Here is a 27,565-nt window from a genome sequence, read left to right as displayed (position 1 = left end):
AAACCAGTTAGGTTTTACATCAGAGTCTTTATTTTAATTTCCCTTTTGAGGGCTGTTTGCTTTGGAGTATTGAATCCGAATGATGAGAGCTAGACTCTATGAACAAAGGTCCAATTCAATGTCAGAGAAATGTATACAATATACATCCTGAAATGCTTTTTCTTCGCAAACATCCACGAAAGCAGAGAAGTGCCCCAAAGAATGAACGACAGTTAAACATTAGAACTCCAAAGTGCCCCCCCACTTCCCCCTACCGCACGTAAGTGGCAGTGAGCAACAATTCCCCCTCCCCCCACTGGCAAAAAAAAGCAAGCATCAACAGGAGGGACTCTCAACAGAGAACAATAACAAGGGAGAAGAGTGGAAGGATTACTGGGGAGATAAGTGATATGTTTTCATTCGGGGAGAAGGGGTATGGACTTCACTGCCTGAGAGGGTGGTAGAAGCAGAACCAGCACATGGATTTGATGTATGGAATAGTTTTCTTCGTATTTTTGGCCAGAAAGAATGATAGTGAACAGAAATGTAAGTGGCTATTCTGTGAGACTGTCCCTGCAGCCACCATCTTGTGAACTGTTTGAAGAACTGATTCTTGCTCTGGGATAACTTAATCAAAGCAATTGAATGTAGACACAAGGAGTGTCAGATAGTGACCTGCTAAATCTGAGACCTTTCTCAGACAAATAGCTATTTATTATGTAAAATGGCAGGCTTGCAGGAAGAGCAGTCTATAATCTCATGAGACACAGTGTCTGGGTCACCTGGTTTGACTGGTTTGAACCAGTCAGAGTTGAAAAGGTCAAAGGCATAAGGCTGAGGACAGAGACCATAGACCAATGTGGGTTGTAGCTCTGGACCAGAGCCCATAAGAAGATGACCCAGGTAGGTCAAGTGATCTTGAGCCAATGAGGGAAATGCAACATTTGAACTGATAATAAGTGTTTAAAGGTAAGGAGCTTCAAGTGCAAGGAAGCGACAACTCTTCAGAGACCAACCATCATAGATGTTGAGTATCCCACAGACATGTGAAGATTAGATCAGTAACATGAGGAATGCCTGGCCAAAATAGACTCCTTTCCTGGGTAAACAGGAATTCTGCAGATGCTGGAAATTCAAGCAACACACATCAAAGTTGCTGGTGAATGCAGCAGGCCAGGCAGCATCTCTAGGAGGAGGTACAGTCGACATTTCAGGCCGAGACCCTTCGTCCTGAAACGTCGACTGTACCTCTTCCTTTCCTGGGTATTACTTTTTCTATTCCATGGTGGATCAGGGAACATAAGTGTTCAGTTCTGTAAATTCATGTGCTTTTTATTTGAGACAATAAATGTACTTGTCAGTAAATACAGATACTCTCTGTGCCTGACTAATCATTATTACTAAGGGATAAATCCTTGTAACAGAATCTTTCCCTCCTCTTGATGCAAAGATACTAATCTTAGGATCATTATCCTCCTCTCATTCTGTTGACTGCCCAGAGGAATGCCATGGAATCCCAGTAGGTGGGCAACACTTACATTATATAAATAATGCTAACATTTACTTAGTGAATTCAGACATCTTATATCAATAATCATCTCTGCTTTTTTATAAAAGTGTCATCCTTTAATTTTTTCATTGTTTCAGCCTTCCACTTTCTAAGTTGATATACATTAAGCATCACAATTATCAGGGTACATAAAATTAGTATCATACCAGCATGTGATAATCTTCTCACCTACTTGGATATTTGTTCCCCAATTCCAAAACTTACTTCAAAAGCCTGTGTCACTCAAGGTTTCATTTCCCTTACCAGTATGTGTTTTAATTACTTTAGTGTGTTTAGTCCATTAATGGATTATCTCCCTTGGCTCCTCCACAACATGTGCCCAGCCCACAGTCAAGTGAGGAATGGGTCACAACTCAGTAACAACATAATCCCACAGATGTTGATCAGTCAACACACAAAAGAAATGCTGGTGAACGCAGCAGGCCAGGCAACATCTATAGGAAGAGGTACAGTCGACATTTCAGGCCTGACGAAGGGTCTCAGCCTGAAATGTCAACTGTACCTCTTCCTATAGATGCTGCCTGGCCTGCTGAGTTCACCAGCATTTCTTGTGTGTGTTGCTTGAATTTCCAGCATCTGCAGATTTTCTTGTGTTTGCGATCTTGATCAGTATCAGTTTGTTTGATTGTGAGGTTCCCCTCTGTTACTGCGTTTACTTCTGGCTCAATGTTCATCCTTCAATATCCAGTTCTAAAGTCACATTCCCAATTGTGAAATTATGACTTTCCAAAGGGCATTGTTTCCATCCCTTGATATAACTTGTGGCCCCTGTTCCTATATAACATGTCTGTCCCACAGATGCATATTGCAAAAATTGACTGATTAGTCACAGGCGAAATAGACAGCCAACTTTTTTCATAAGTACTGAAAATAAGTTTCTACTTTGTTATTTCTTCCGGGCAAAACCGCTGGTCTCCCTGTTGATGGCATCTTGATAGTCCTATCCCTTTCCCAGTACCATTCATAGCAATAGCCTGTGTTGGTGGGTTATTTAAGAATCTCCAAGTATACTCATGATATTTGCTCATATTGTGAACCTTTTATCTCTGCTATCCCCTGTATAACATTCTCCTGTGTACAGTTAATAACAAATGAAGCATCCTTTGGAAAATCCTTGGCTGTAACCACCCAAACAGATATATCTCGAGTGAGTCACTGCCCCACTCACATTCACATGAGTGTGATCCCACAGAACTGTAATCTTACCTTGGCCATTGTTACCCGAGGGCTGCTCAGTAACTGGACCTAAAATCTGACTAGTATTCCCTCTGGGATGCTTGATGTGAGTTTTCACCTTTATGACTGTTCTTTTATCCTCACATACAGTGGCATGCAAAAGTTTGGGCACCCCATCAAAATTTCTGTTACTGTGAATAGTTAAGTGAGTAGAACTTGAACTGATCACCAAGTCAGAAGGATAAAGATGAAACATTCTTTTCAATATTTTAAGCAAGATTGGTGTATTATTTTTGTTTAGTACAATTTTAGAGTGGAACAAAAGGAAGGGAGCACCATGCAAAAGGTTGGGCACCCCAACAGATTGGAGCTCTCAGTTAACTTTTACCAAGGTCTCAGACCTTAATTAGCTTGTTCAGGCTATGGCTTGTTCACAGTCATCGTTAGGAAAGGCCAGGTGATGCAAATTTCAAAGCTTCATAAATACCCTGACTCCTCAAACCTCGTCCCAACAATCAGCAGCCATGGGCTCCTCTAAGCGGCTGCCTACCACTCTGAAAATTAAAATAAGTGATGTCCATAAAGCTGGAGAAGGCTATAAGAAGATAGCAAAGTGTTTTCAGGTAGCCGTTTCCTCAGTTCGTAATGTAATTAAGAAATGGCAGTTAACAGGAACGGTGGAGGTCAAGTTGAGGTCTGGAAGACCAAGAAAACTTTCTGAGAGGACTGCTCGTGGGATTGCTAGAAAGACAAATCAAAACCCCCATTTGACTGCAAAAGACATTCAGGAAGAATTAGCAGACTCTGGAGTGGTGGTGTGCTGTTCCACTGTGCAGCGACACTTGTACAAATATGACCTTCATGGAAGCGTCCTCAGAAGAAAATCTTTCCTGCGTCCTCACCACAAAATTCAGCATCAGAAGTTTGCAAATGAACATCTAAACAAGCCTGATACATTTTGGAAACAAGTCCTGTGGACTGATGAGTTTAAAATAGAACTTTTTAGCCACAATAAGCAAGGGTATGTTTGGAGAAAAAAGGGTACAGAATTTCATGAAAAGAACACCTCTCCGACTGTTAAGCACGGGGCAGGGGGGTGGGTGGATCGATCATGCTTTGGGCTTGTGTTGCAGCCAGTGGCACGGGGAACATTTCACTGGTAGAGGGAAGAACGAATTCAATTAAATAGCAGCAAATTCTGGAAGCAAACATCACACCGTCTGTAAAAAAGCTGAAGATGGAAAGAGGATGGCTTCTACAACAGGATAATGATCCTAAACACACCTCAAAATCCACAATGGACTACCTCAAGAGGCGCAAGCTGAAGGTTTTGCCATGGCCCTCACAGTCCCCTGACCTAAACATTATCGAAAATCTGTGGATAGACCTCAAAAGAGCAGTGCATGCAAGACGGCCCAAGAATCTCACAGAACTAGAAGCCTTTTGCAAGGAAGAATGGGCGAAAATCCTCCAAACAAGAATGGAAAGACTCTTATCTGATTACAGAAAGAGTTTACAAGCTGTGGTACTTGCCAAAGGGGGTGTTACTAAGTACTGACCATGCAGGGTGTCCAAACTTTTGCTTCGGGCCCTTTTCCTTTTTTGTTATTTTGAAACTGTAAAAGATGGAAATAAAAAAAGTAATCTTGCTTAAAATATTAAAGAAATGTGTCATCTTTAACTTTATGCCTTTTGGAAATCAGGTCATCTTTTACTCGCTTAGCTATTCAGAGTAACAGAAACTTTGACCGGGGTGACCAAACTTTTGCATGTCACTGCATATCCCATAGTTGGCTCTCCTCTCACCATGTATGGGTGAGGAAACTTCTACAAAAAAATTAAATAGAGGTTTTCCATTGTTTATGTTTTTGTTTGTGGGTGTTACTTTCTGATCTTCTACCTCCTCCCCCCCCCCTTTTATTATTCTGATACAAATGGTCCCTTGTGATCATATCCTGCAGTTCTCCAGTACAATGAAGATTATCTGCAAGGAAGGTAGGAACTTTAATGCTCTTTACAACTGCATTTCAACCCTGCAGTGTCTTGCTGACTGACCATGCCATTTTGATTGGAACATCCAGCAGCAGCTGATGAACATCTGCTTTCAAATGGTGAAGACTGCTGCCTGAGCCAGTCTAATACAGTATTTAAAATGAGCTTTCATTTGTAATTTACATGACAAACACAGCAATTATATCAGAACTATTTTCCAAAGGCATCTCAAACTTAAGATCAATTTGTCAAAAGTCTATGTTCTGTAAAAAGAAAACAGTCTTGTTAATAAAAGCAAATTTTAGGATGTTTCCTAAATGTTCTAATCTTCCAAAATGCTAATTTCAAATTCCCAACATAATTTTCCACCGATGAGCAATTTTTCCTAATGCCCATCTCCCTCTGAAATATGGCACATCTCATATCTGGAATAACGATGCATAGATTCCATCTGCTTAACATGGATTCCACAAGGTCAGTGTGGAATCAGGGTCTCTCTCTAAAACCAGTTCCATGGAAAACAGATAAAGGAATGACCTGAAAACATAAAAGACAAACCAAAATCTATGCTTGTACTTTTCTTCCTTCAGAATAGCAAGACTTAGAATAAACAGTTAATTCTCACCATGAAAAGCTTTCACGCATTTTTCAAAGAATCAAGGAAGAGAAAATAACTGCTGAGTGGGGGCTTCCGACACCTTAACACATTAATGTCACCTTTTTTTGTGTGAAGCACGGAATTAGTTCAAACTTCCTCCCAATATTGATTGAGCAAACGTTTGAGAGTGCTTTTGCACTCTCTCTTCTCTCACACATGCTCTCTCTCATGTGAACTCTCAATTAACCATACTTCTCACAATTGATACATTCAAACCATTCACACTTTAAACCATTTTTTAAAAAAAATCTCTTGTTCCTAAGGATTAAACCATCACCAAATTATTCAGTTACAATCATACAAAATTGAGGAAATAAGTTATTTTAAGACTCTAAAACAAAGAAATGGTGAACGTCATTCATCATGCACAAGTAAACATTCAACAAGTGACATTCTTACAAGTAAGCATGACATCCTTACATCAACCAAAATTTCAACATATTCTGCCTTTTCAGAAACTCCAATCTCTGATCTATGTTAGGATTCAGATTAAATGAATTGTTTGCTGTACAGTTCCGGGCATGATGATCCATATAACCACGGCTGAAGAGCAGATTTGAGCATGGAGCACTGTACTGGGATGTTTGTCCCTGACAACAACTTCCATGATTAGGTGAAGTTGTACTCCAGACCTGCTACTTCTCTTCCACAATCTCTCTGCTGGCTTCTACCCTGACTTACATTTCTCCACATGATACCCTGTGTATTTTCTTGAAAGGAAAATAGCTGCCTCAGAAGTATCCCTAAACTTAAAATTGAACTTCTGCTCCAATTATTTTCCTAAGTATCCATGCTTTAGTAAGTGTAGGGTCACTGGGATCAAACAGTTCCAAGAGCTTTCTAGATTCATCAGTGCATGGGATAGTAATGTTTTTAGCCATCTATTTGCGGGTTCTGGTTCTAAATTATCTCAATCTAACATTATCAATATATGCCTTGAAACACCATACGCAGATGGGATGCAAATGCAGCAGTGTTCTCCTTTGCTCTGGTAACATGAACTTAATTCATCCATTGAGGCTCCACTGTTATTACCCATAACAGTCAGTATTGCATTCTTTAAATCTCCATTTGTCCCAATATCCCAACATCCTTAGCAATATCCCACAGCTGGTTTACCCCGAATGAGGTAGTACATGTTATATTCTGGTTTGATTTCCTGCCCCAGCTCCTCCGTCTCTGATACTGGGAGGGTCAGTCGTGCCAACGGTAGCACAGGCTCTTTTTGGGTGTATGTCACCAGGGAATCCTGGAGAGGAGGCTCCTCATTATAACCATCTCTGGTCACCTTTTCTGCTAAATCATTCCAATCCATATCACCAAATTCATCTTCCTCCCCTCTTTCAGATCCAAAAGTACATATTATTCCTCTCTGCGCAGCAAGTTGGCTCTGTAGCTTTTGTATCTGCTTTAAACGCTTTGTATAACCCCCCAATTCTTTTTATGTACTGCTTTCTGTATCACATTCACTGCACGGTATCCTCAGTCCCTCCAGTTTGTTCTTCGCTATTATTATTATTATTATTAGCTACTTAACCTTATTTTTCTTCTTTCACTCTTTCCTTTAACCAGCTATTCACACTGTGACTGAAACTGGTACATACATGTCAAATCCATACCCCTCTGTCCCTGTAAGTCAGTAAGCTTCTCTTTAAGGTTTTCTACTTCCTCTTGGAGCTTTTTGCTTTTCCTCTTCTAATCTATCCTGCTCTACTTGAGCTTTTTGCCGATATTCCACGTTTTTCACTTTTTGAGTCTGTTTCACTCCATTTTGGCTTTCTCCTGACATTCTAGGTTTTTCTTTTCTAGATCATCCCACTCAGCTTCAGTTTTCTGTCAATATTTGACAATTTTCTCTTTCTGATCTTTCTTGCTCTATGTTAACTTTCTGCTGGCGTTCTATCCAATCCTCAATTAGTCAGCCAACTGCTACTAGCTTCCATATTTGTTCAAATTCCAGGTCTGGTAATTTCTCTTGAGCAAACTTCCAAAGAAATTTGCCAGTCAGTGTGACCAGCATACTCCCTGTATTGTGGCCATTTTTACAATAGGTATTTCTGGAGGAGTCCCCTCCAATCAAAACAATCCAGACTTGGACGATTCCCCAAATTTTCAATCCTGGGTTAGTAATTGCTAACTACCTAGCCCCAGGTATCCCTGTAGCTCACCCATGTGGTCCAATTTGAGTCTCCCATCGACTCAACAAAGAGATTTATCCTTGATGCCAATTCTATTGCAAGGATTTGCCTCTTGGTAATAATGATCAGTTAGGCACAGAAAGAACCTATATTTTCCAACAAGTACATTTATGGTCTCAACTAAAAAGAAGATGAATTTACACAATCTACTGAGTTTCCTTGATGCTCCATGTACAGTCAAAGAATAGAAAAGGTAATACCTGGGAAAGAAGGCTATGTTGGCCAGCTGTTCCTCATATTCCTGATCCAATCTCCATGGGGTACTCCACGGCCACAATGGTTGGCCTCCTTACTTTTAACACTTCCTATCAGTTCAAATGTTGCATTTCCCTTATTGGCTCAAGGTCACCTGACCTACCTGGGTCACATTCTTATTGGCTTTTGCCAGGGCTACAATCAGTATTGTTCTATGGCCTTTGCCCTCAGCTTTGTGCATTTTGTTCTTTCAACTCTGACTGGTTCAAACCAGTTGACCCAGATACTGTGCCTCACGAGATTACAGATTGCTCCACAAACATAAGAAAATCTTCAGATGCTAGAAATCCAAAGCAACACACACAAAATGCTGGGTGAACTCAGCAGGCCAGTCAGTATGGAAATAAGTAAACAGTCGACGTTTTGAGCCGAAGAAGGGTCTCAGCCTGAAATATCAACTGTTTACTTTTACATCCATAGATGCTGCTGAGTTTCTCCAGCATTGTGTGTGTGTGTTGCTTACAGATTGCAGGTCTGCCACATTACATTGTAAATAGTTACTTGTCTGAGAATGGCCTCAGAGTTAGCAGGTCATTAGCTGAACCTCCTTATCTCCAATCTCAATTACACTGATTGAAGTATCCCAGAGCAAGAATCAATTGGTCAAACAGTTCACAAAATGACAGCTGTGAGGACAATTTCACAAAGTGTCCATGTCTATTCCTGCTCTCTGATTGTCATTCTTTCTGGCCAACAGTATCACGGATTTGTGTGGCTTGCACTGCTGGCCCACCACCTCGAGGGAGTCTTGATCATAAGCGGGCCGAAACTCCTGAAGACAGGTGGCAGATCAACTGATGATCCCACTGGTGATAGCACAGGACAGTCAACATCTTAGTCCACATGTATTTTGTAACTCTTTTGTTCTGGACACCAATGACTACCAGGAATAGTCTGGTTGACAACCGGGAATAGTCCGGTGACAGCGTAGAGAGACAGCGGACAGCCAGGAAAGACTGGCACCGGGGGTGTCAGGATTGGCAGTCCGGGCACCAGCTCAGAAGAGCACCCACCCCTTGAAGTTTCTAGTTTACATGGAGATACATACCCTCGGGGTCCTCCGAGAGGGAGGGAGAATGATGGACCCAATCGGACGGATACAGTTAATTACAGGGAACGACTACAACCAAGAGCTAGGATAAGAGGCTCTGAGTGTCCAGTGTGTTGGTGTGGGAGAGCATTTTCCAGCATTAAAGGTTTACGAGTCCACCAAGCAAAGTTGAAGTGATATTCCATCCCAGTGGATGAAGATGAGATTTCTTCACCAAGCACAGATGATGTGGTCTTTTCAACCACTGATTCACAAGCCACAGCAATTTGCTCTGGAGAGAGTCATCATACTCCAGGTCAGACGAGAGATAACCCAGGTCAGGTTTCAGACCACAGTACCCAGGTAGATTCTTCACATGATGGCGGTGGTAAGGAGGTAGAGAAGAAGAGGAAGGTCAAGTGGCCAGCAATGGCAGATGAGGAGGCTTGGCGTGTATTTGATGAGGATATCAGTATGATGTTGGAGAACACGCTCAGCGGAACATCAAAGAGAAAATTGGAAGTGATGGGCAATATGATTTACGATGTTGGAAAGTAAGACAACATCGATGAAGCCCATGAGCGCAAGTTAACCAAGTATGCAGGGTTAAGATCAGAGTGCAGAGACAGAGGGTGGAAGGTCTCATACTATCCATTCGAAGTAGGCTGCCGTGGGTTTATTGCGTTCACTCTCCAGAAGTGGCTGCGTGACCTTAGCTTCACTATAAGAGAGATCAAGTCAACCAGCAGGGCTGTAGCTGAGGCAGCAGAGAAAGGATCAGCATGGGTGTGGACCAAGTATGTCCAGAGGGGCAGATAGTCAGACAGTGTATACATATCTTGCAAACCCTTCAGTGGTTGCATAGACACCTGAAGAGTAGACTATCTGTTGGATGGAAGCAACCAACAACTCTGATAGAGGCAGATGCCAAGTTTTTAAGCTCACCAGTGGGAGGTGGTGCTTTAGCACTGCTGGCCCACCACCTCGAGGGATCCTTGATCATAAGCAGGTTGAAACTCCTGAAGACAGGTGACAGATCAACTGATGATCCCACTGGTGATAGCACAGGACAGTTAACATCTTAGTCCACGTGTATTTTGTAACTCTGATACAAATTTAGCCTATTCATGTTTGTATGTGTGTTTTATATCCCATATTGCAGTATGGCATTCACAGTTGGGTAGAGTGATTGATGAGCAGTGTGATTGATGAGCTCCAGGTGGAATCCTTCTTCAAGATTATTCTGGAATGTATTCCCAACTCTTTCTACATCTATGGCTGTGTACTTGTGCCAAACTCATCACGTTCTCCAAAATCCTCCAGCTTCCCCAGAAATAAAGGTGGCTCGGTAGCATTGCAGTTAGTGCAGTCACTTTACATTGCCAATGATCATTGAATGGGATCCATTCCCACTGCAGTCTGTAAATGTTCTCCCCACGGCCATGTGGCTTTCCTCTGGGTGCTCCGATTTCATCCCATATTCCAGAGATGTACATTTGGGGCTAGTGAGTTGTGGGAATGCTCTGTTGGCACCAGAAGTGTGGAAACCCTTGGGGCTTGTCCCCAGCACAATCCTCTGACTACAATGGTTGGTGATGCCAAAGAAAGCATTTCACTGTGTGTTCTGATGTAACTGTGACAAATAAAGGTAATCTCTCTTTATCTTTTTATAAAATCACTTGGACTATCTCTCACATTTCTTCATCTTGGGAAACAAATGACCCACTGAAATCCACTATAAACCTAAATACTCCCATAGGGACCTCGTCCCACCCTATCTCCTATCCCTTTCTCTCAGTTTCTCATTCTTACTGTATTTGTTCTCAAGATGCTCTTGGACTTCTGAAATGTCCTCCTTCTTCTGGAAGCCTGGCTTCCCCTCTGCTATTCTTGATGAAGCCCTCAGGCACATCCTCCCCTCCCCAGATAGGCAGAGATAGAGTACCCCAGCTCCTCACCTTTCACCCCATCAGCCTTTGTATCCAAGGCAACATCCTCTGCCAGCTCCCCTGGGATCTCACCACCAGACCGTCTGTGCGCTGATCTTATCGAATCATTTGGGGAACTTGGCAAGGAATATGATCCCTTTCTGCTCGAATGAGTAGAAGTGGGGAGCAGAGTATCAAGGCGTGGTTTTGGCTATTTGAGAAGAGAATGATCAGGTCTTTCACAAGTCACAGTCCCAGGAATGCTGTGTGAATGAAAACTTCACAGCTAAGAGAGATTTTTGTACTTTGGGTTAACCCAAAGCCATGGAAAGCATACAGAAAAGGGATACTGGAACAAGGACAGATCAACCACCATGTTATAGAGTGCTAGGACAGTTTCAAAGGGTTCAGTCGCCTCCTTCTGTTTTCCTTCCTAATTGCCATTAAGAAAAGAATGGTGATGACTCATGTTTCTGCATAAATTAATTTGTGAAGTCACAAATATATAATATTTCATTGCTTAATTAACAGCCTAACTTTAAATTTCAATGTCATTGTGTTACAAGAGCTTTCATACCTGTGGGCACAATGGGTCTATTAGCATTTTAAAGTGTCTAGCTTCCCATCTCTCAGTAACCCTGTTGAAGTAACTAGGTAAAGCCATGATGTAGAATAACAAACTCTACCCAGTCTCTTTGTAAATTCCATATAACAACCTTTAAATCATGCTATAGCACCTCATAAGAAGCTTTGTGAAGGAGGATTATGGAAGAGTCACAAATGGGCACAATTAAGGCTGTGTGCTTAACTCCCTGCTCTACTCAGTTTACACTTATGACTGTGTGGCTGAGCACAGCTCCAATGCCATAGTCAAGTTTGCTGACAACACCACTGTCATAGGCCGAATCAGAGGTGGTGATGGATCTGCAAATAGGCAGGAGATTTAAATACAACCCTTACTGAATGTCAGCAAGACCAAGGAACTGATTAAAGACTTCAGGGAAAGGAAACCAGAGGTCTGTGAGCCAGTCCTCATTGGAGGATCAGAGATGGAGAGGGTCAGCAACTTTAAGTTCCTCAGGAGGACCCAGCATGTAAGTGCAATGACAAAGAAAGCATGACAGCATCTGTGCTTCCTTAAGTGATTGCAGGGATTCAATATGCCAGCTAAAACCTTGACAAACTTCTATAGATGTGTACTGGAGTATATATTGACTGGCTGCATCACAGAAAATCCTACAAAAAGTAGTGGATCCGGCCCAGTCCTTCATAAGTAAAGCCCTCCCATCCATTGAGCACATCTACATGAAACGCTGTTGCAGCAAATCAGCATCCAAAATCAGGGACCCCCACCACCCTGGACATGTTCTCTTCTCACTGCTACCATCAGGAAGAAGGTACAGGAGCCTCAGGACCCACGTCACCAGGTTCAAGAACAGTTATTATCCTTCAACAATCTGGCTCTTGAACCAAAGGGGATTACTTCTCTCAAACTCACTTGGCACATCACTGAAATGTTCCCACAACCAATGGACTCACTTTCAATGTATCTTCATCTCACGTTCTTGATAATTATTGCTTATTTATTTATTATTATTATTTCTTCTTTTTCTATTTGCACATTTATCTCCTGCACTCTGGTTCAACACTTTAGTTGGGCAGTCTTTCACTGATTCTGTTATGGTTAAATTTTTCTGTAGATTTATTGGGAATGCCCACAAGAAAATTAATCTCAGGGTTGTATATGGTGGCATAGATGTTCTTTGCTAATAAATTTACTTTAAACTTTGAACTTTTGAACTTAATAGAAACTTATCCTCACTATTTCTGTCTGGGAGCTTTTCCAGTTCTATGCATTAAACCAGCTTCCATTTCAATGAATTTGGAAGCAGAAACACAATTTGTACTCTATACAAATTGTTAAAACATTTTATAGTGCCTTGGTAGATTTCATGCACTCAGATATTCCTTCATCTAAAATTATCCAGTGATTCAGCGCATCGGAGTTTAAATCTGCCCCTCATGGCTATACAGCCTCTGTAGCATATCTGTGCAAATTAACCCTTCACCAGCTCATTCTCAGAGACACTGTAACTCATAAAACAGAAAATGCTGGAAATGCAGCAGGTCAGGCAGCATCTGTTGAGAAATGGCTAATGTCTTAGATCAAACACCTTTTATCAGAATTGGGAAAGAGAGAAAACAAGTTAGTTCTCAGTTTTAGAGAGAGTGGGATAAGTTTGCAGAGAGGAAAATAACTACCTGTGACACCAGGCTTGCCAATGTAATTCTTTGGCCGTCTGATTGATAGGTTAGTGAGAGTTTGAGAGTTAGAGAGAAAGGGAGAGAGAGGAAAAAAAACATGCAACAGGTTTCACTATTGCTAAAACATGAAACCAAATGGAGATTTGCAACATCAGGGCATGAGGTCAAATGCGTTACTGAAAAGGGAAATTTGTCTGGCAAATGTATTGTAGTGTCACTGCAGTGTGTAGGGAAGGGATCTGCTGCATCTGAAGGTGGAACAGGCACAGAAGTGGTGGTTGATCTGTCAGTGCCCAGTTGGGTAGAGAAGGGAGCGGATTGTGAAATCCAGGAGTATACATCTCTGGTGATTCATGCACCAGGACACGGGCTATGGAAGACATCTTTTTCCCTTTCTTTAGCTGGGTCATCCACATCTGCCTTTGTCTAGGAATGAGTGGGAGTGAACTGGGCATTGAACCAATGTCGGGACTCACAACGAAACCTGCTGTCTATCATCCAAGGACAGCAAAGATCCCATCACTGGTCACTGGGAGTCTGGAGCCTCATCCAATTACAGGAAATGACTACACCCACTGCGGGTACATGTTGTACCAGGACTACTGGCAGTAAGAATCCTCACTTCCTTGTTTCTGGCTACATCCCATTCAGCAAAAACACCCTGTGGGAGACTGGAATCACAAGTATATCTCTCCTCTGCCAACCTTAAGGTATCTTGTGCTGTGTTTTAACCTGGAAGGCATAAGCTTATTTGAGGAGTTAATAAGGTTTGATTAGAGTTCTGCTGGTTTCCTGCAGTTTATTGTGTCCATGTTCTCTGGTGCTTATCAGAGAGAGGAATTTAATCTGTTTTATGGATGCTGTTGAGCAGTACACTTTCAGGCACGTCTACTGTCTGGGAATTAAACCCACCAGCAAGACAATTAGCGTAGAAACAGGCAGCTCACGTAATACTGTTGGAAATTAATGGTGATGCATGGTTAAATCTCTGGAATTGAAAGTCTTCAAGTTGTTTAAGGTATAATCTATTTTGCAATAACTTCTTTTATCAATTTGCTTTCTTCTCGCAGCATAGATTTGTCATCCTGTGGCTACCCAGACAAATAAAACGTTAGTGAGCTATTCAACCACATTTGTATCGCAGCTGATTTCGGACCCTTTCCTGGAGTAGCTTAACAGGGGTTGGTGGCCAGAGCCCCAGATATCATATCAAATCAAATCAAATCAACTCAAATTTCATTATCGTTCAAACCATACAGAGATACAGCTGAACGAAACAGTGTTCCTCGGGGCCAAGGTGAAACACATTCAAAGCAGCAAGCAAACATTCAAAAATAGCAAGTAACATAATTCAAAATATATAGCATAGAAGCATATTCACTCGAAAAAAGAAACATATATATTCCAAGACCCTGAGGGACAATGCCCAGCAATCAATGGTGTCGTCTACTGGCCATGTAGACACACACAATCCAGTCTGTCATTCCAATGCTTGAACACAGGAGAGGCCAGGGGACAGCTGAGCTCAACCACGCTGTAATGTACTCCGCTGCCAACACCAGTCCAGGTACTCCGATCAATGAGCAGCTCACTGATGGAGTAACCCTGCAGTACACAATGTTCTTGGAACAGAATTGTCTTTAGATCATAATAAACAAATTTTACAAAGAAAAACGCACCTTTGTTTGATGCCTGAGAGGCCACTGCATTCGCACGCACCACCATCTTACTGGAAATGTGTTCTCACAAATTCCAGATGTTGTCTCACTAAAGCTCCAAATGTGGTCTCACTAAACCCCTGTAACAGTACCAGCAAAGCTCGTGTCCTTTATCACTTTAGAATCTTGTCATTCCTTACAGCCATAAGACATAGGAGCAGAATTAGGCCATTCAACCAATCAAGTCTGCATCACCTTCTCATCCTTTGATAGGTTTTGTGTATTTTCTTCGGGAGAAAACTGCCTGCAACTTTTCAATGGTATTAAGTCAATGTTGTCTGTCACTCCTGATGCCACTTTCACAAAGTCCCATAAAGGTCACAGCATCCAGAGCCATGGGGAGTACCGTGAAACAGTTGGTAGACCCACTGCCTCATTCCTGGATTCCATCCTGACTTCAGCTGCTGCCTGTGTGAAGTTGGACATTCTTCATGTGACTGCATCCAAGCGTGCTTTTTCATGGTACTAGCTGACTTGTTTACTTAAGTTAGACAATTTTTCAAGCATTTCTTCTTCAATTTCCACCTCAACCTTTACCTCCCACACTACCTCTTCCCTAGTAGAGATGGGTACACTTTACTCATTTAGACTGGCAACTCTGTCTTTTACCTCAATACAAAGATTCCCTTCTACATCTTTAATCACCCCCACCCAAGCCTCATTATACGCCCACTTACTACTTAAAGCCTATTGAGGACTTCTGCATTCCCCACAGAGTTCTCCGCTTAGACTCTCTGTACCCTCTCTTTGACTATCTTATTGTCCTCCTATGGTTGATGAGATTTTTGAAGAATGGGCTCAGTGTAGATGGTCTGCATGGATTTGGTGGCATAAGGGTCTATGTCCATGCTGTATCTTTCTGTAAGAATACTGGAACAATGTTGTTGGAGATCCCAGAATGCTGTTGGGTTTTCCTGTCTGTTGGTGCACTGTCTCAGTTGCTTTCTATTAACCCCTTACAACAGCTGTCCGCTGTCAGCATTGACCTCGCAGCAGCCAGTGTGTGAAGAGACATTAACAACCATTATCAACAGCAATGAAACCACTACTCCTCAGTGAGCAGATTCTGCAGTGATAGGAAGAGAAGAAGGTGCTCCATGAACTTCGAAGCAAGCTAGACAAACTGGTGAAAGGCAGTGGCTACAGGAAGGAGACAGGCCAAGCTCACTGCTCCTGCCAGGGGTTAACTGAAAGGTCCCTGAAGGGACTGATAGAGCATCAGGGCATTCGCTGAACCTCTGCACTTTGGGGAGTCAAACGCCCCTGCCCCACTCTGCTTTCTGCTGTTGGTGAAGGAAGAGAAGGTGAAGTCTCTCCTTGAGTATGAAGCTTAGTTGGCCTCCCAATGGAGCAGTGAGCAGCAGACTGAGAAATGTGAGAGGCAAACACTGATAGACTGATTTTTCATGGACAAGCACCAGAAATACATAATTAGCTCTATTTCAGATCAAGATTTTACTTTCTCCATCTTCTCACTGACTTCTTCCTCTCGGTATTCTTTTCCGTCTGTACATTCTGATTCCCATTGAGTTCACTAGAATCAACCACTCCGGATGTGCTACATTATTTCATTCCATTATAGTCGTGATATGGATCATTAAGAGTTGAAAATCCCAGCCACCAACCAGTCACAGTCTGCTGACCTGAGCAAAGTCCAGCTTATTCCTTCTTTGTCAAATGTCACCTCAATTACATGGAACCTTATTTTATGTCCAGATGTTATACGTCTACAAATTGCCCTAATCCACTCTGCTAATGACATCCTCAGCAAATTTTCTATGATTTTGTAGACAAATAAACTCATGCAAAATACATTGTGATTATGTAGAGTCAACATGTCTTAATCTTATTCATAATCTTGCTGGCATCTTTGCAAAAAGGATGGCAGGCTAACATTGTTTCCATCCTCCTTTCTGAAGCAATGGCACAACATTTGCTACTTTCACGTTGCCTGGTATTCCATTGGGTAGTGGGTAGTGGCTCCATATGTCACTACTACAGGGCGTGACGACCCTGCCTTACACGAATTCTGGGCTCAGCTGGCTCCGGCTGACAGTACCCGGTATGGGCCCCTATCCAGGGTTATGGATCCCACTGCCTTGTGGGTATCTTCGGGAGAAGAGAAGGCTAAGGAGTAAACCCTACACAAATCCAGAGTGGAGTCCCTAACGCAGTTGGCTGATGTATCACGTCACCTCCTAGCAGCTCCTGCAGCCAAGCTGTTGCCAAATGTACTGCTTTGCATTCCTTTGGACCACATTCGCGAGGCCGAGAGGGGGGTCTTGATGTCTGGGCAGCCCAGGATCTCCATATTCATCGCCCATGTCTGTGCCCTGGACGGGTGCATCCATTGTCTACTAGACAGACAGAGCCATGATGGTATTCCATTAACTGGTGCAGTTTAGAAGATCACCACTCATTTGTCCACTGTCTCCTTTGGAATTCTGGCAGACAGGCCCACAGTCTCGGGGTTTCCACTTTTTGTCCCTATTAATTTTCTGAATATTTTTTCTCTACTTTTATTAACGAGTGTAATTTTCTCACTATCATCAGACTCTAGCTATCCTTTCCAACTTTGCACAAATTTGGCATGTCATCCAAAACTTTGACCAACTTCTATAGAAACGCAATGGGGAAAATCCTGATTGGTTGCATGATGACTTGGTATGGAAACACTACCCAAGAATGGAAAAGCCTTCAAAAGTAAGTGGATGCGACCCACAAGCAAAGCCCTTCCCATCAGTGAGCACATATACCAAAAGAGAACAGCATCCATCATCGAAGACCCCCACACCCACCCCCCACCACCCAGGCCGTGCTCTTCTCTCTCTTCTGCCATCAGGAAGGAGGTACAGGAGTCTTAGATCCCACACCACTAGGTTCAGGAACAATCATTATCTACAACCATCAGGCTTCTAAACAAGCATAGATAAATTTACTCACCTCAACACTGAACCGATTCTACAAACTATAGATCATTTTCAACTACTTTACAACTCATATGCTCAGTATTATTTATGTATTACTTGTTTTTGAATAAATTGCCTTCTTTTGCACATTGGTTGTTTAACAGCCTTTGTGTATAGTTTTTTTTTTCCTTTTGATTCTATTGTATTTTATAGTTCTACTGTGAATAACCTAAAGAAAATGAATATCAGTACAGAATATGGTGACATACATGTACTTTGATAATAAATTTACTTTGAACTTTGAACCTCCTTGACACTAATACACCATTCACTGGACAGGCAGCTGTCCTAGTTTGTTTCTTTCCTTCTCATTATTCTTCTTCCAGCTTTTGCCTCCAAGGGCTGCAGTTATCATGCTACTGACTTCCTATAGAATCTCTTACAATCTTTTCTGAAGTTAATTTACTCATATAATTTTTCTTTATGCATTGATTATAGAGGGCATTGATGAAATTGCTTCTGAAGCACAGCTCACAGTATTGGGCTTTACTATTTAAGGAAGAGTGTTTCTGCATTGGAAAGAGAGTACACTGCACAACATATTTTTTTCAAAAGTATTGCTTCCTCAGAATTTTTTTTGTTATGCTTGAAGCTGAACAGAACTGTAATTTCAGACTACTTGCATCACTTGTATAGGAATTTAGAGAAACAAAAAAAAAGAAGTTTTATTGAATATAAAAACGCAAACCCGAGGAAATCTGCAGATGCTGGAATTTCAAGCAAGAAGTCCTGACGAAGGGTTGCGGCCCGAAACGTCGACTGTACCTCTTCCTATAGATGCGGCCTGGCCTGCTGCATTCACCAGCAATTTTTATGTGTGTTGCTTTTATTGAATATAATGGGTTTAATTATATAACGGTGCTGATGCTTTACAATAGTTCAACTAAGCTAAAGATGTTTTGTTGATGATTTTCATTTGTACTCAGTGTCTGAGGTTTCTCACTTAAGTATCCAAAAATATTCAGTCAGCGTTGATGGATTCCAGTTGCCCTGATACCGTTTCTCCATGACTGCAGTGCCCTGGTGAAACCTTTCACCATGCTTGTCACTGCAATGCCAAGCTTAAGTGGAAGAAGTCTAAATGGGAATAGAGAAAATGAATCTTTAGTGACATGTCGTACCTCATGGTTTGTATGCTTGAAGCATGTTGTCCACCAGCTGCATGTAGTTTGGTGCTCTGCTGTTGCCAAGAAAATTTCCAGCAACATTCTTGAAAGCCTTTGTTGTAACTCTGTCCGATCCCACTAGAAGTTTTTCGAATTACCTGTCGTTGATGACCTGTTTGATTTGTAGATCAACAAAAAATGCCTTCTTTAATCTTGGCATCAGTTATTCTGACTTAGAATAACAAATATAGGTGGTTTTTAAAAAATGGTGTGTGATAAGGAAATTTCATGGTGATTTTCTTGATCAGCAGCCCAAATTCCATAAGATATGCCCAAAAGTATTGAGAGAGCACTATCTTTATTGTCCAGTGTTATCGAAGGCTTGCAAAACTTTCTCTGGAGTGGATGGATTGTTTTATGAGAAAAAGCTGTGCAGATTAGACTTCAGTTTAGAAGCACAAGAGAAAACTTGATTGTAAAGTTTAAGACCCTGAGGGGTCTCAACAGGGTGAAGGTCGAGAGGACATTTCCTCATATGGGAATGACCCTCTTCCCTGGGAGTACTCATTTAACTAACTCATTGTGCAAGATAAAACCACCTTTTGTCTTACTGGTTCCATTGTGCTTTGCTCCAGAAAGTTCTTCTAAATGGACTCTGTAAAGTAGACCTCTGAATCACCTTGGCCAACGTGGCTTTGATGAGAAGATTATAGTCTCTGACGATATGAAGACTTTGTATTTTTGATTAACTCTCTCTACAGCCGCATAGTGTAAGATGCTTGTTGCTGAAAGGTGACCCCAAGAAGAATATTCTCTTGTCAGTGGGAGGAAGGAAGTTGGAAGCGATGCATATGACTCATGCTTTTAGTGAGCTTTCAATGGAATACATTTCAATGTGACTGGAGATGCAGCAAATGAAAGATTGGACCTAATTTTCCCTCACGGTTTCTCCTCATTAATCACTCAGTGTGATTCCAGGATGTAAAAGTGTAGGTCAAAACCATGATGATTTCAATGTCAAAGCTCCCAGCTTCTATTCCCAAACAACAACCCGACACAATTATTTACACTGTCAGTTTGTCTTTGATTTCAGCACTGAATTCCTTCTCCTGTCGCATGTTTGTTGTCAGCTGGCAGTTAAGACTGCCACGGATGTGGCAAATGTGCACTTCCAGTATTGCCAGCCCTCGCTGAGGCACCAGACTTGACAGCTAACATGTAATGAACACATTCACCCAATACAACCTTCCGAGAGACTGATGAAGCCAGTGAGGGGAAAAAAAAGGCTGTGGCAGATGGAGATGAGTGCAGGGGTGGTTAGAGAGTGAAATCGTTCTTTACTAACACAGAGGTTAACAGAGAGATTTGTGGCCAAAACGATAAATCAATTGGAGCAAGTGCAACCGCAGTAAAACCAAGTGCAAAAGGTGGTTTGGACATTGGCTTTCAGCAATTTGGCTTCATACCCTTGAGTTTGGAAGGAGGAGGGGTATCTGCCTGAGGCATTCAACATATTGGAAAGATAATTGGTGGCGAACAGCAAATAAAGAGACAATGGTTAAAAACTGAAATGAAGCAAATTTTAGCCAGAGTGTTTATCATCCCTTGCTATTGAAAGAGGACTGGATCTTACCTGGGGCTTCACTCTACCTTTGAGCCTAAAGGATCCATATCTTCCAGGTTGGTTTTCCATGCTTTAAGGGATCTCTGGCTCCTGCCACCTACCTTCTCCCAAACCATAGGGTTGGTATTCTAGGGTCAATCCATGATGCTTCTCCCCTAACCGCCAACATTTCCATAACAGTCCCCAGTGCTGCAGTGTATTAGATCAAACATGACATCACTCTCCCCCACCCCCCGCATTCTTGTGGCTGCCCTGTGTATGCTCCTGACCTTGTGGTTATGATGGGGAACCAATCCGCAGGAGGGGGTTAGGGTGCAGAGGCTGTAGCAGAGGTAGGGGTGTTGGGAAGAGCCAGGTGGGAAAATGTGATAAACAGAACTGTGCCAGGGAAGATGAAGCGGAGATATCAGTGAGAACAAACTTCAGAAGCTGCTGCCACCCTGAACACGAGCAAGCGGTTGGCTGCCTTTATTGTGCCTTGGGAGGATGGGGATAGTCCTGTGTAATCATTGTAGGGGGAGACTCTCCTGGACAACAATCAAGCAGCCTGAACTCTCACTCTCCACCTCTGTGTCTACAATGCGTATGCTACAAAATCCACTGCAATTACTTATCCCAGCTACTTTGACAGCTCCTGCCAGCTGCATGACCTCCCCCGTAAGGCAGCGTGCAAATGAGAATACCGTTATATATAGTTTCCCTCTATTAATTGATTGAATTTTTTTGGTGGGATCTGATGCATGCAGCATCATAAGGTAGCGGTTAGCATAACACTAATATACGTACAAAAACCCGGGTTCGTTTCTCGCCGTAAGGAGTTTGTACGTTCTGCCCAAGACCAGGTGGGTTTCCTTCTGGTGCTTCGGTGTCCTCCCATACTCCACAAAGACACTCTGGTTAATTGGGCACATGGAGGTAATTGGGCACACGGAGGTAATTTGGTCGAAAGGGCCTGTTTCTGTTCTGCATCTCTAAATGAATAAAGTGCAGAGCAGTAGATGTGGTTCACGTGGACTTCAGCAAAGCCTTTGACAAGGACTTTCATGGGATCCAGGCCAAGATGGCAAAGGGATCCAAAATTGGTTTGACATCAGGAATCAGAGGATTGTTTTGGTGATTGGATGCCTGTGATCTGTGGTGTTCCACGGGGATCAGTACTTGCTGTTTGTGATATGTGGCTGACATAAATGTGAATACAGGTGGGATGGTCAGTAAATGTGCAGGTGAAATTGCTGTAATGTGAAGAGCTGTCTTTGGCTACACGATGATAGTTATGTGTTGGTGAAAGGCATTGAAAAGTGGCAAATGAAGTTTAATCTTGATAAGTGGGGGCTGATGTATTTGGGGTTCACTAATGAGGCTAGAGTTCCTTAAGGTTGTTACAACCGGGGTGGTAATGGGGACAAGCTCTCACTACCTATTAAATGCTCCCAGTGGCGTATGCCTCAAATAGCTGCTGCCAACTAAATCCAGCTCCTGGCCTTCACGCATGGCTTAGATACTAAGCCTGGTGGAACCAATTCCACTGTCAGGAGAAGAGGCAAACGTGGGTTATTGGAGTCTTAAAACCAGTCGCTTTGGGCAGATGGAGCTCGTCAGCTGTGGTTGGTAGCTCCTCTAGGAGAAGGAAGACTCTGATCTCAAACCTCTGCTGGCTTGCGGCTATACCCCCTCATGAGGAAGGCTTCGGAAGTAAACCCTAATGGGAAAGTCTGGAGCTGGTTTTCCTAAGGCAGTCCTACATTGAGTTCAATGCTGACTGGCAACTCCTACAATGCTACTGGTGCCAAACTGTATCAGACTGTGCAGTTCCTTTGGGTTCATCAGCCATGTGGAGAGGGGGAGCTTGCTACACGGGCAACAGCTTGTTCTCCATATCATACTGCCCAGGCTTGCGTATCTAGACAGCCAGGACACAATAACGGAGGCCTCAGAGAATGAGACTAGGCCCCTAATGTTCCAACATTATAAAAGCAAGGTCAGGCCTCAGCTGGAATTCTGCTTGCAGTTATGGTCATCAAAAATTGGAAAGATGTGCTGGTGCTAGAGAGGGTGTAGAGTAGATTCAGCAGGATGTTGTCTTTCCACTGAGGCAAGGGGAGAAAAAAACCAGAGGACATGGGTTAAGGGTGAGGGGGGAAAAGTTTAAAGGGAACACTAATGGGGGCTTCTTCACACAGAGAGTGGTGGGAGTATGGAATGAGCTGCCAGATGAGGTGGTAAATGCGGGTTCTTTTTTAACATTTAAGAATAAATTGGACAGATACATGGATGGGAGGTGTATGGAGGGATATGGTCCGTGTGCAGGTCAGTGCGACTAGGCAGTAAATGGTTCGGCACAGCCAAGAAAGGCCAAAAGGCCTGTTTCTGTGCTGTAGTTTGGTTTTCTATGGTTTTCTAATGGAAAGACTAGAGAGGATAGGTCTGTTAGTCCTGGCGTAAATTAGGAGGGACATGACTCAGGTAAATATATTTAGGAGGGATATAGATAAATTAGACTGCAGGAGACTGCTCATCCTTTTCACTTCTGATCCCTCGATGAGGACTTCCTCTTCTTGAAGTCCACAATCAGTTCATAGGTCTTACTGATGTAGAGTGCAAGGTTGCTGCTGTGACACCACTCAACCAGCTGATCTATCTCGCTCCTGTACGTCTCGTCATCTGCCAATAGCTGTCTCATCAGCAGATATATAGATCCATTTGAGCCATGCCGAGCACATAATTGTGTACGTGGAGAGTGTAGAGCAGTGGGCCAAGCATGCTTCAATGAAGTACGCCAGTGTTGGTTGCCAGCAAGGTGGAGGTGTTATTTCCAATCCGCACAGATTGTGACCTCCCGATGAGGAAGTCAAGCATTCGGTTGCAGAGAGAGGTACAGAGCCCCAGGTTTTGGAGCTGGTTGATTAGAACCGAAGGTATGATTATGAGGTCAAGAGTCCATTTCATCGTACTAGGGAACCATTCAATAATATTATAAGAGCAGGGTAAAGGCTACCCTTGAGCCTGATGGTATGTGCTTTCAGTCTTCTATATCTTCTGCCAGATCGCTCAGTCAGCCCAAAATATAAATTACAGGCTCCAATCGCACATGGTTTAGTAGTAGAAGCAAATTTAAAAGAATTGTTTCAGGAACTGTCTGCAGGACATCACTGTTGATTGCATTGGTCGCTGGCGCCATCTTAACCCAAAACATTGACTGTTTATTCCCCTCCATGAATGCCGTTTGACCTGCTGAATTCATCCAGCATTTTGTATGCATCGTTCAAAACTTTGATCATCTGCTGTGTTCAAATCTTTCCTGAAACATCAGGACCAAAAATGTACCCAGTATTCACTCTGTTGTCTGACTAGTGTTGTACACAGTCCTAGAAAGAATCCCATGCTTTCATATCCTGTGACTTTACTTATTTAATTACCCCTGAGCTGCACCATCCAGCAACCCACTGATTTAACCCTTGCCTAATCACAGGAGAATTTACAATGACCAATTAACCTGCTAACTGGTACGTCTTTGGTTTGTGGGAGGAAACCAGAGCACCCAGAGGAAATACATGCACACGTAAAGGAACATACAAACTTGCTTACAAAGGACATTGGAATTGAACTCTGAACTCACACCTAGAGCTGTTAATAGTGTCGTGCTTAACACTACACTACCGTAGCAGCCAAATGTTACACCTATTTTCATTTGCTATCTTTGATCATGTTTGGGTTTGGATAGCACCAGCCTGCATTTATTGCCTTATCTTCTCATTTCAGCCTGTCAAGTTTATACCAGCTCCTAATCCACTGCTAATTCTCCCTGTAATCTCCCTCCTCCACACTCCTGTCAACTGCCTCTGAATTTTGCCACCCAGCTACACATCTGGGATAATGTCCAGTGGCCAATTAACCTGTAAACACAAGAGATTCTGCAGATGCTGGAAATACAGAGTAGCGCGCGCGCACACACACACACACACACACACACACACACACACACACACACACACACACACGCACACACCCACCCACACACCCCTGGAGGAATTCAGCAGATCGGACAGTATCTATAGAGGGGAATAAACAGTTGACATTTAGAACCGAGGCCATTCATCAGGAAACCCAGATGGCCACAAGCACGGCACAGAAAGCACCCGAGGGCAGGGTTGAACCCAGGTCTCTAGAGCTGTGAGACAGCGACTCTACCAGCTATGCCACTGACCTGCAAAGTTTCCCCAGTGGCTTTTCAGACATCTCATTGAGCTGTCCTGCTCTCTGTAAGGATGTACATTCCAGGGTCCCTCTATTCTTTGACTTCACCCATTATCCTGCCATAGTCTGTCTTTTCCCTTATTTTGTGCACCTACCCAAATGCATCACCTTACATTGAACTCCATCTCCAAACCGGCCAGACTGTCAATATCTTTGTGTTCTGAACCTTTCCCCCTCACTAGCCACCCCACAGCCAATTTCGGTACGTTTACAAGCTTCTTCATCTGAATTGACTCAACTGTGTTCGTGTAACATAATGTCCGACATGTGCAACTTTGTCAAAAATCTATGGCGATTACATCAAACTTCCTGTCCTTTTTGATCCGCCTTGTCAAGTTCCAAAGGAATTCAATTATGTTAGTCACAACCTTCTTCAGTAAAATCCATGGTGATTGATTAATATGTCTTTCTAAATGAAGGTTCTCAACATTTAAAAGGCAGCTGAATAAGCATTTCAATCACCAAGGCAAAGACCATAGTCTAAATGCTAGCAAATGGCACTGATGTACAGTGGTTAGCATGGTCATGAGGGGCCAAAGGGCTTGTTTCCATGTCATATGAATATGTTTATATTGCCCTTTGGAGTGGGTTCACATTATCTCACCATCTCCTAAGTGAAATGTCTGGTAATACTGTGATTAATGAGCTCTCTCTCTTTATTTTCCAGTCCATCCACTTCCCTTCACAGATACTGCCTGACCTTCTGAGTTCCTCCAGTAGTTAGGTTTTTTTTTGCTCTAGATTCCAGCATTTTCAGCTTCTTGTGTCTCCCTGTCTTTATTTTAATTGCTCAGTTGATCCCACTCCCCACTGCAGGAGCACTCTCAGGTGCACAGGGTCTGGTCGACCAACAATTTATATCTGGATCCATCTGATGGGGTGTAACATTGAATCAGGTTCATGGGTCTGGCGAGTGAGACAGAAATCACTGAATAGGTATATTAATCATTTATTTACAAACAGTAAAAATTCAACCAAACATTCATGTTCCCGAAGTTACAGACACGACAAAGCTGAATATTCAGCAAAGATACTTAGCTAAAAGCACACGCAGAGCATACCTTCCCAATAGTCATGTGCACCCCTTGCCTTAAACAAGGGGAGAAAGAGAAAGAACCTCCCACATGTGCTGTCTATATACCCAGGATATTTGAAACTGGACACCAGGCAGCTAACCAATGGGAAAAGCAGCTGCAGTTCCCAAACTAACCAATCACAACAATCAGCATAAGCCGTACCCCCACAGGACACAGGGATACTCAACACTGTGTCCTGTCATCAGGCATTGTCCAGGACCAGATTCTTGCTACTCTCTCTGCCCACTCTTCAGACCTTAATTCTCACGATGGAGGAGATGCCCAGTAACCTCCCCATTCACTCAGGCCCCAAGTGTGACATAGCCCTCACTGTGCTCTTGTACACTCAGCAACGTTTTGGCAGTAACTCTACCAACACAAGGACAAGCATCTACAGCATTAATTTCAAACAGACCAGAATATAAAAGTAAGAATGCCCTGTTGAGGCTTTATAAAGCTTTGCTCAGACCACATTTGGAATGTTATGAGCAATTTTGGGTATCATGTCTGAAAAAGGTGTACTGACTCAGGAAAGGGTCCAGAGGAGGTTCACAAGAATGACCTCAGGAATAAAAAGTTTAACATATGAGGGGCATTTGATATCTCTACATTTGTACTCAGTGGTGTTAACAAGGGTGAGCTCACATTGAAGCTTACTGAATACCAAAAGCCCTGCATTGAGTGGATGTGGAGAGGATGTTTCCATTAATAGAAGAGCCTATGATTTGAGGGCACAGCTCAGAATAAAGGATTTCCCACTAAAACAGAGATGAAGTGGAAGTCCTTCAGCCAAAAAGGTAGTGAATCTCTAAAATTTATTGCCACAGGTAACTAGGAGGTCATGTCATTGGTTGCATTTAAGGCAAAAATTATAGGTTATTGATTGGTAATTGGGCTAAGGGTTATAGGGAGAAGACAGAGAATGGGGTTTAAAAATTAATCAGTCATTCTTAAATGGTGAAGCAAGCTCAATAGGGTGCACTGCCTAATTCTGCTCCTATATTTTATGTTCTGTTTGTAGCCATGCTGCCAAAAATCAGGGCAGTGAACATTCACTCTTCATTGATGCTGTTCGATTTACTGAGCATTTCCAGGAGGCTGTAATTATTAAATCTCTGGCAAGGCCAAACCACATTTACTTTCCAAGTAGAAAGCAGATATGACTCTTCTTATCAAATTCAGAAGACAATGAAAATTTTAAAAATGGTTCCGATGATAAGTCTTCAACTTGAAATTCTAGTTCTGTTCTCTTTCCTTGGATGCTGACTAACCTGGTGAATATTCCCAACATCCCCTGTTTATATTTTGGGCAATGAATCTATTGGCAAGGATGTAGGAAGAAGCAATGGTGAAGGGGAAGATTACAAATATGTGAGGAGGGTGAGGTGATTAATAACTGGATTAATATACAGAGTATTGCTATTGGTTTATGATTTTCATATGTACCAGGAAACAGTGAAAAGCTTTTGTTTTGTGTGCCATCTAGATGGATCATGACATACGTAATTCCACTGAGGTAGTAAAAAGAAAGCAGAATGCAGAATGTACTGTTGTAACTGCAGAGAAATTGTGCAAATAGATTACTAAAGTCACAGGAGATTCTGGAGATCTGGAGATCTTGAGCAACACACGCAAAATGTTGGAGGAACTCAGCAAGTTAGGCAGCATTGATTAAAGGGAATGATCAGTCAGCATTTTGGGTCAAGAGCCTGAATTGCGAAGGAGGAGGGGAACTAGAGGGGGGTGATAGTTCATCCTTAGCTTATG

The 27,565-nt window shown here is 42.6% G+C and overlaps 1 protein-coding gene across 1 annotated transcript in view; it reads left to right on the top strand.

Moving 5' to 3' along the window:
• Positions 1-27,565, top strand: part of LOC140203704 (gamma-aminobutyric acid receptor subunit gamma-4-like) — a gene marked incomplete at its 5' end in the record, with an annotated part of 232,842 nt that overhangs the window by 177,262 nt on the left and 28,015 nt on the right. The gene's annotated exons all lie outside the window — the stretch shown is intronic.

The sequence above is a fragment of the Mobula birostris genome, chromosome 10 (assembly GCF_030028105.1).
Source record: "Mobula birostris isolate sMobBir1 chromosome 10, sMobBir1.hap1, whole genome shotgun sequence".
NCBI classification, from domain to species: domain Eukaryota; kingdom Metazoa; phylum Chordata; class Chondrichthyes; order Myliobatiformes; family Myliobatidae; genus Mobula; species Mobula birostris.
The sequence above is the reverse complement of the archived record's forward strand: the minus strand, read 5'-3'. Positions and strand labels throughout refer to the sequence as shown.